General features: G+C 39.3%; 2 non-coding genes across 2 annotated transcripts; one reads left to right on the forward strand and one right to left on the reverse strand.

Moving 5' to 3' along the window:
* Positions 1-597: 597 nt before the first annotated feature.
* Positions 598-679, forward strand: TRNAS-AGA (transfer RNA serine (anticodon AGA)). Its single transcript has one exon. It is a non-coding gene; the product is annotated as a tRNA-Ser (tRNA).
* A 3569-nt stretch (positions 680-4248) lies between these two features.
* On the reverse strand, positions 4249-4322 carry TRNAI-AAU (transfer RNA isoleucine (anticodon AAU)). Its single transcript has one exon. It is a non-coding gene; the product is annotated as a tRNA-Ile (tRNA).
* Positions 4323-10189: the final 5867 nt, after the last annotated feature.

Below are 10189 nucleotides of genomic sequence, written 5' to 3' on the forward strand. Positions count from 1 at the left end.
CAAAGTGATGGATGGAGTCCCTTTTGGGTGTTCAGGTCTGAAAAAGAGAAAATAAAAATCCACATCCCCCCCCCCCCCCCATTTGGGTTCTTCCTGTTCTGCTGTCTTTGACAGTCAAGAAATGTTAGTTAAATATTCTCTATAGGTGGGTCATTGTGTGAATTGTTAAGATTACAAAGAAAGACACAAGATTGTGGTCTCAGACCTTGAACAACTCACAATCTAATGGGGAAAACAACTTACAAAGTATACACTAGCTATATACTTGTCTGTGTCTGTCCCTTTCCCCTCCTGTGTGTATCCATATATTTCTAAGGGTTACCCCATCCACCCCACTTCCACAAATGAGAATATCTATTAAACAAAACAGAGAATGAACTTTCCAATTGGGAACACAATAATGCAGTTCAACCAAGAGTCCTAGATGTACTTAAGTGGAAATTCCTTCTTAAAGTAAAACAGATTAGCTGACATCTTAACTGTATGTGAGAATAACCAAATCATTTAATCCCTCAATCTCCCAGATAATTGCTTAAAACTTCGTATTGTTGAGGTAGTTCAGGGAAGATAAATTTAAAACAAAACGTAGGCAACCAGGTAGTCGTGGCCGAGTGGTTAAGGCGATGGACTAGAAATCCATTGGGGTCTCCCCGCGCAGGTTCGAATCCTGCCGACTACGAATTTGTTCCTGCACTTTTATAAACGAGTTAAAAAAATTAATTCCTACATACTGTGATTATGAAATTCTCATTTAGAAATTCACGTCAAAACGCACTTAATAGATTCCTATTTAACTGATTAAAATCCTCATGTCTGATGAAATCACGATCTCCACCACCTGTAAGGAGAGTAGATTTAAGCAAGTAAATATCAAACTAGTGTTAACTATTCTTATGTGGTCTGGGCACTCTTTTAAAGATTCAGAGAGGTCAAAGTTAACTTCATATTGATACTAAGATTTTTAAATTTCTAATGTGGTGAAAATATCATAAACAAAAGCTCTTGGGGAAAGACTGTCTGACAGATGAGCTAATGTTCTGTTCTGGAGAGAGGGGAAAAGAATGTCAGAGGTGTCATTAACTGTGTTGCTGTGTTCTTCATAAGTCCCATGGCCTATTGGTCACTGTCTGCTTTTCCGGTAATGTTCCTGAATACAACCTTGTCTCTCTTGCTTGTGATTTTGTCTGTTCCATCTCTGCTCTGTTGACCTCCTTGCCTTGGTTCCCTGTGGCCCACTCAATTCTTTGCTCAGATGAGCCCAAATGAAATCCTGGTTTAGGCTTCATCCTCATCCTTCGTTTTCCACCTTGGCTGCTGCTCCTTTTTCAACTTCCCTCTCCGTCTTTTACTGGCAAAATGTTCTGTACTGAGTATGGCTGCCCTATATATAGGTATAGCTATAATATATTTGTACAGCTATATTATAGCTATAGTTTCTTTTTTGAAGTCTGTCCAAAGTCAAGAGAATAATCAAAAGAGGTTGGGTATCATCGTCTGAACTAAAGGCAGCTGCTAATGGTAATGACTCTGGGGAAAGAGCAGGGATGGGGAATGAGAGAGGACCAGGAATAAAGAGTCCTGTAGTTGATTGTCATACAATATCATCTTTTTTTCTAAATGTCCTGAAGGGATTAGGATGATTCATTTAAGTGAAGGACAGGTAGGTTCTGTGATTAAGAGCACTGGACCTGGAGTCAAGAAGACCTGGAATTCAAATATAGCTTCAGACACTTACTAGCTGTGTGACCCAGAGCAAGTCACCTAACCTCTGTTTTCCCTTAATCTACTGGAGAAAGAAATGGCAAACCACTCCTATCTTTGCCAAGGAAAATCCCAGAGTTGAACACGACTGAATAACAGCAAAGTTCAATTTTGATCATAAAGAATCTTTAAAGGGAGTATTCAAAGAGGGATTGAATGCCTTCAAGAAAATGATTCTTCAAATGTTAGAAGAAAGTTGAGTGACTAATGTTTTACTGAATGAAGCAAACTTTTAATGAAATTATTACCTAAACTCTGGGCCTTTGCTCAGTACTATATGCTTCTTCAAAATAACCTGTATGAAGCGATACCTGAGAGCATGAAAGTACTATGTCAGTTCAGATAGCTCCCTCTCTGATCAAAATAATTACTTTGTTTATAATAATGATAAATTGATTTAAAATAAATACTTGTGCCTGCAACAGATTACAGTATCAAAATTTTTCTTTGAGGAATAAGGAAAAACATCAATATAATACCTTTTATTTGCCAGGCAATTTACATATATTATCTCATTTGATTTTCACAAAAACATAGAAAGGCATAAGCAGAGGTAAAATGACTTGCTCAGGGACACAGATAATAAAATGTCTGAGAATGAATCTGAACTCAAGTTTTTCTGACCCCCAGGCCTAGCAAATTATATGCACTGGTTCCCCTAACTCTAACCACAAAGTATAATAGGAATCTAGTGCATATGCAGGCCTGTTAGCTTGCCTGGTTGTTGCAACTATTCTAGAAGGATAATGCTTGGGAAATATTTTGAGGAAAATCATGATGATGTATGTATGGAGAATTTCTATCATCAGCATTGATAGTGTTTGTGCACTTATTAGACCACCTACTGCATATACAACATATAGGCACACACACACATATGTGAACCAACATTGTGCATTAACACTCAAAAAGCGCAACCTATGTAGGATTTGGGTGATGCACTAGATTAGCTAATAATCACACCAAACTCCCATCTCTTAGATGATATAAAACTGAATTTTCTTCAGCTTCCTCACTCTTAACTCCAGATTAAAGCATCCAAGTAATATATTATTCTGTTTCCTTATAAATTATGATAATGACAACATGTCTTTCAATAATTAATCAATTAGCTCTGGACTCCTATACTGGTTTATTAAATATAAAATGAACTGAAGAAATAAAACTTATGCTCATCTCTTTATAAAATCCCTTAAACTCCTAGTTTAAATAAAAGTCCAGATAATTCATTAACTAGAATAGAAAGATAATTATTTACACTGTTGCCTTTGTGAGAGAGATTAACAACCAGGTACTTCTTAACCATTACTACTAATGCTGACTTCGGAATTCTGGAAACACAAATCTACCATTAAACTCACTCAGTATGGCAATTAAAATCTTTTCTAAAGAATTCTTATCATGTTTTTCAAAAGATAATAGTTTAAATCATTTCTCTTGGAAAACTCTTGTTTCTCATTCACTATTACTCCAATCATGACAGAATAACATTTAATTTCTAGTGTCCCCATAGACTTCTCATAAATTAAACTGTCATTTCTCTATTCTCACTTAAACATACAGCAATGAATGGCATCCCAGTCTCTGTCACGATATGTATCAATGTATATATATATGCACTATTTGTATAGAAACTTTATACATAGTGATTTACTCAATGAACAATTAATAATTGTTGAAGGTGGGAAAAAGGAAATGTGCCAGGGATGAAAAGGTTTTCAAGCCAGTGTTTAAAATTTCAGAGTAAATATTTCCACCTCCGAAACACGCAGACAAACGTAGTACAAATGAGGACTTGCCTTATTTTCTGGATTTTCTCTAGAATTAAGTGATGGAGAAAAATGTTAGTAAAGCAGACTGCACTCTAAAAGCGCGTCCTTCAAAACTCCGCCCCTCCCCCACCCCGGCTCACTATTTTTTTTTTAAACGAATACATTTTTATCAAATTCCTGGAAATGACCTTTCTCTTGGAGCTGCTACCCTCACGATTAGTTGGGAGCAAGTCTAGGTTTGAAATCTATTCTTTCAGTGTTTTTCTGGCATCACTTTTATAACCATCTCCCTTGCCCATTTGTCTTACTTTATAGAGTTTCCTTAAAGACTCTTTGTATCTGTGAGGTAGATATTGTTTCTGTTTTCTGGATGAGCAAAGTGGAGGTCACCTGAAGGGTAAATGCGCGTAAAAGAACAGAAGGAAGGTCCAAAAGAAGCCCAGACAAGCAGGACAGCTTCGAAAGGTACAGGCTGGTATTCAGATGCTTAAGACTAAATCTTACTCTTTTTGCTTTACTCTTTATTCGGAAATACCCATTTTATTTCATGTTTGTTAAGATCAGAATAAAAACATATTTAAAACATATTTAAGTGGGGTCATGTAAACAGTTTGCTTCCTTTTCCCTCCAAGATAGGAACCTAAGGAGTGAGAGAAACAGAAATTCGGATTCCTGGAAACTTTATAAAGTGTGATTGTCAGAACACCAAAATAACTGGCCCGTACGGGGATCGAACCCGCGACCTTGGCGTTATTAGCACCACGCTCTAACCAACTGAGCTAACCGGCCCTTGGTCAGGAGGAGTTGAAAGTTGAATATAAACAGGACAAACACATTTCTGACCCAGTCTAAGTTTGTTTTGTTCTCTTTATAGAATTGGCTGAATATTCTTAGGGAAAACTTTGGGATCCCTCTCCTCCAGGGCGGGACTAGGTAGAGCATTGGCCCAATAAGTCTCTCCGGCTACGATTCCAGCTTGCTCTGCCCTTAGGGGAGCAGCCAACTTTTAGGAGAACCCGAATCACTCCCATTGCACACCCACCAAGAGCGTCGTCTCCCATGCACTCTTGCACAAAATCTCACACCGGTCTGCAGCCAACGCCTGCTCACGCTCTCACCCAGAGGTCGGATCTCCTGGGCACAGGGCACCCCAACCCGGCCTCACCCCGTCTCTCTCTCCAGCCTTGAGGAGCTTTGTGAGCCAATCCCATCATCACCTCCGCTGCGGCTGCCTCTGCTGCCAGGATCCCCTCCAGCCTCGCTGGGGTGAAGTCATAGGGAGCCCTGGAAAAGGGGCTTTTTGTTTTTTAGGGTAAGGTGACAAATTAGAGCAACAGAGAGAGATAGAGACAGAGGCAAAGAGAGAGAAAAGAGTGGGAGGGAGACAGGCAGACAGATAGAAAAACAGAGAGGGAGACAGACAGAGGTAGGAGGTAGAGACAGAGAGAGAGAGAGAGATGGAGAGACATGCACATACAGAGTGAGAACTAGACAGACAGAGAGACAGACAACACAGAAACACAGTCACAGAGACACTTACATACAGAGACAAAGATAGACACAGAGAGATAGATACAGAGACCCATCACAGAAACAGGAACATACAGAGACACATACACAGGCGGAGAGAGGACAGAGATTATGATGACACTAGTTTTGTGATCCTGGACATTGAACTTGTTTGCCTCAGTTTTCTCAACTGTAAAATGGGAATTGCTGTGAGATAACGTTTGTAAAGATAATATTTAGAATATAGCGGTCAATTTAATAAATACTTATCTCCCCCCCCCCCCCCCCTTCCCTTCCCGCTTCATTCCCTTAGATGCTGGAGCAAGGTCTAAGTGGCAAGGTCCAGCTGCCTGTCATGGGCTGTCCTATTCAGCTCAGCCACCGCAGGGCTCTGATGCACAACACCCTCTCTGTTGAGCAAATTCTTCACTGATTTCAGAAGAAAAGTGGACATGGAATGGGTCAGATGAGGACCTTATTCATTCTGAAAGGTTGGAAGAGTCCCTGGAGGTCCAGCAAATGGTTCATGACAATCTTCAGATAACCACAGCCGCTGAGCCTAGCGAAGAGCCAAACAAGCTTGAGGCAGCCTAGCAATAAATTAATCCAACATCTAAAACATGAGTGATTTAAGAATCCATCTCCTAAATCCACTCAGACCTGGAATTTGGGGGTGAGGGGGCATATTTTGTAATTACTAATTTGAAATTAGGTCCATCCTCCCAAGGACCAAATGTGGGGAAAATGTATGCCTTGGTTTGAGAGGATTTTGGAGTATTTTTGTCCCTGATAGACATATAGCCAATATGCCTTTATGAAAGCAGGTTGATGTAAATTGACTAATGATAATGGAAAAATATTAGTTAACTGGTAATTGATACTGGAGAAAACATACCAGAATAGGGACTTATAAGTGATTGTGTCAGAGTACCTTCAGGGTGATTCCTAGAACTCTGAGAAGAGAAGCTCAGAAGATATTGTTTCAGTACAAGCAGGGTTAGAAGAGTGAGCACCAGAGCATCTACAAATGTGGGGACTCCTCTGATGCAATCTTTGGGACCTTTGCATCTGGATAGCTGGAAGAATTCTCTTTATTAGATTCCCTAATTTCCAGAATGACTTAAGAGGAAAAACTGACGATTTTCCTACCTGTCTTGTTACAATTTTATGTTCAATTTTCAGTGTATTTTCTAACAAGTGTAACTAATCCAATCCAAACCAATTCAATCCAATATATATATATATATATATATATATATATATATATATATATATATATATATATATACTGGGCACTGTGATACAACGAATAAAATGTGACCATAGGGGAAAGATTTTCAGATGGTCTCCAAGACCCAAGTAGTCAAGCCCAGGTGCTTCATCTCTTTTGAAAGCCTCCCATATGTCCATGGCTTGGTCAATCCTTAATAGATACATTGTTAATTTCTTCTAAAATGGAGTCTTCTTGTCTTACTGTTGGTTGATGACTATGGCCATGACAGACATTCTTTCAGGAAGTTTTGGGTGTCTTTTAGTATAAGGATCAAGAGGGAATTTGTCTGGAATCACCACCAGAAAAATTTTGGTATAGCCTATGAAGAAAGGAATATATCTGAACTTTCAGCAGAATTCCTTTTGGCTTTCAGTGATCTCTGGAAACAATTTTGAGTTTCTTGTGCTGTTTTGAAGGACCCAGAGGATTTTGGTATGTCCCATATGGAAAGCAACACCTTGAGATTTCATTCAGGCCATTAGATTCCCTATGTTTCTTGGGGAAAATATCAAGCCCTCTGTGGATGCAAGACCCCAGAGGAACTTTATAACTTTAGACCCCAATTTGTAAGTATGGTTGGGGTTAGGGGAAGAGTAGGTGGATGGCCTTATTTGAAAAGGGAAAAGGTAGATGTACCAATCACCAACTGACTGACCTGTGTTGTATTAATTCTCTGTGGCAGACTTGTCCCAGTCAATAAAACCACACAGGGGGCAGACGCAGGAACAGCTGCAGTTTATTATACTTGAAGCAAAGACTACACTGAATGCTAACGCAAGAAGTCAATGTGTCTAAAGAACCAGTTTCAGTTACTTTATACAGGATCTGAATACAAGAATGGGTATGCTGGAATTTTACAGAAACATATATGGGGAATAAGAATTTTCATTACAGAAAAGAAATGGCAGAAGGTGAAGGAAAGAATGTCCATATCAAGAAACAGATCATAAAATTTGGAAGTAAGCTCAAAAGGCAACAAAAATGCGCATACCCTTTGATCCAACAATACTACTACTGGGCCTATAAATACCCCAAAGAGATGATGAAAAAGGGTAAAAACATCACTTGTACAAAAATGTTTACAGCAGCCCTGTTTGTGGTGGCAAAGAATTGGAAATCAAGTAAATGTCCTTCAATTGGGGAATGGCTTAGCAAACTGTGGTATATGTATGTCATGGAACACTATTATTCTATTAGAAACCAGGAGGGATGGGAATTCAGGGAAGCCTGGAGGGATTTGCATGAACTGATGCTGAGTGAGATGAGCAGAACTAGAAAAACACTGTACACCCTATGAGCAACATGGGGGCGATGATCAACTTTGATGGACTTGCTCGTTCCATCAGTGCAATAATCAAGGACAATTTTGGGCTGTGTGCAATGGAGAATACCATCTGTATCCAGAGAAAGAACTGAGGAGTTTGAACAAAGATCAAGGACTATTAACTTTTATTTAGGGGGAAAAAAACTGATATCTTATTGTCTGATCTTGTTATCTCTTATACTTTATGTTTCTTCCTTAAGGATATGATTTCTCTCTCATCACACTCAATTTGGATCAATGTATACCATGGAAACAATGTAAAGACTGACAAATTGACTTCTGTTGGGAGTGGGGGGAGGAGTAAGATTAGGGGAAAAATTGTAAAACTCAGAAGAAATAAAATCTTAAAAAAAGAAACAGATCATATCAGAAAATAGCAGAAGGGCAATACATACCTATATGTATCTCAGAAAGAGCGGAAAGTTAGTTAAAACAGGACCAGAGGGTGATATCTCAGGTTTGATTTCAGACTTCAGCAAGGTGCATCTTAACCTTATGGTGGAAGCAAAATCAAGATGAAGTCCAAGTGAGAGATTTCTCATCATTCCTGTGTCATAGTGTAGAAATCTAGAACTAGGACGATTGAATCCAGGGAGTGAAGTAGGAACAGGGCAATAAACTGACTGGTCAGTTAATCTTTATTTTTCTTGGCAATCTTCTGGCTTTCTCCTGGGCTTGGGAGCATGAATCCCTTTCCCTCTGACTTTTCCAGCCATCCAAGCTTGCAATGCCTCTTACTACCCCAACCAAGTTTCTGTCTGCCAGGGTGTGAGCCTCCTGGGATTTCATAGGGTATAACCAACAGCTATTACAAGAATGGAGGAACTTGACCAATTCCTGTCTCCTTCAATGGACCACTTTTCAATCACGGTTACTTTGATGGATCCATTCCTTTTTGGTTAACTTATCTTCATGCCCTCATACTGTCTCTGTTGCAGTAATTTTGAATAAATCCTAATATTCAAGCCATTGGGCAACTGGGTGGGGGCAGTAGATAAAGCACCAGTCCTGGGGTTAGGAAGACCTGAGTTCAAAACTGACCTCAGACACTTGACTTTAACTAGGTGTGTGTTCTTGGACAAGGCACTTCACCCTGATGACCTTGGATCCAGGGTCATCTTCCAGTCTTCTTGAGCCATATCTGGGCCACTGGACCCAGACAGTTCTTGTGGAGAAAGTGAGACTGATGACTGAGCACAGCACCTCATCACTCAAATCCAATTCATGTGCATGTCATGGTCTTCTCCAAGAACAACAGTATTTGTACATTTGCTCCCTCCTGATGACACAGCATCCCAGACCACACGTTGTAGTATTGGTTGGGTTTTCACTCACACTCCCCAATAGTAACAAATAGGTAGGTGCATGACCTCGAACTTCGACATTGCCCATTAGATTGTGAGCTCCTCAAGGGCAAGAACTGCTTTTGACTTTCTCTGTATTCTCATAGACACTTAATAATGCTGATTGATGGACCAACTCAAGAGTCTTTTTATAAACTCTGAAATTCCTTTACCTGATCATATTTTATCATTCCAGTTTTCCCTGGCTTTACAATTCTTAATTCTGTTCTTCATCCTCATGGTAGCCTCTAATGCCTTTAGCCCTCTGGTTTCTCAGGTCCTCATCACTTCATTGCTGCACTCTCCTACCCTGACCAGTTCAATTCCATAAATTCCTTGCTCTCTTGTCCTATTGCTAGTTATAATAGTTAAGCCCCAGTCTTATAGTACTTTATCCACCTCCTTTAATGGATTGCTTTCCAACTACTGAACTTTCTCCTGCTGCCTAAGGAAGTTGGAAAAAAATCATGAATCAGTGCTGACTGAGTTCATTACAAATTTGTGACATAATTTCAGCTGAGTCCTTAGAGCACCATAACCTTCCTAATTGATTTTCTATCTCACCACACACCAAATCTTTTCATTTTTCCTTATATTTTTCATGGTCCCTCCTCCCTCAGCCTTTAAGCTGAGGACCATGATTTTTGCCTCAATTTAAAAAATTGAGGCTATTCTCTGACAGGTCCCTCTTGTTTCCTCTTCCTCTCATCTTGTTCCAACATCTGCCCTCACTATCTCTAACTTCACCATGTTTTTCATGGAGTTGGCTCCCTTCTTTGCAAAAACAAACCACTTGATCCCATCCTTTTCCTTCTTCTCCAGCAGATTTTGCTTTTCCATCTTTACCCCAACTCTCTAATCCTCAATCACTTCCCTTGAAGTGGTTCCAACATGACCAATTTCTTTTAGAATGAGAGCAACTCATCTTTATATTTTGCTTTAAGATTTACAAAACAAGACACTAGTAAGACAATTAATAGGCAATACAAGACAATAAACTGGGGAATCAAGTGAACAAAGAGTTATGTAAATATTATCTAATACTTTAGGTTACTGAAATGATGGAATTGGTTTTTGCATGGAGGCAATTGTGTTTGGAGTCGTGTAAATTCTCCCTTTAATTTTTGATTCTGGTAATTTTTTTCTTATTTTTAATCAACTGAATTGATGTTTCTCTATTTTATTGGTTCCCCTCCATTTTCAAGTT

The sequence above is a fragment of the Macrotis lagotis genome, chromosome 5 (assembly GCF_037893015.1).
Source record: "Macrotis lagotis isolate mMagLag1 chromosome 5, bilby.v1.9.chrom.fasta, whole genome shotgun sequence".
Lineage (NCBI taxonomy): Eukaryota > Metazoa > Chordata > Mammalia > Peramelemorphia > Peramelidae > Macrotis > Macrotis lagotis.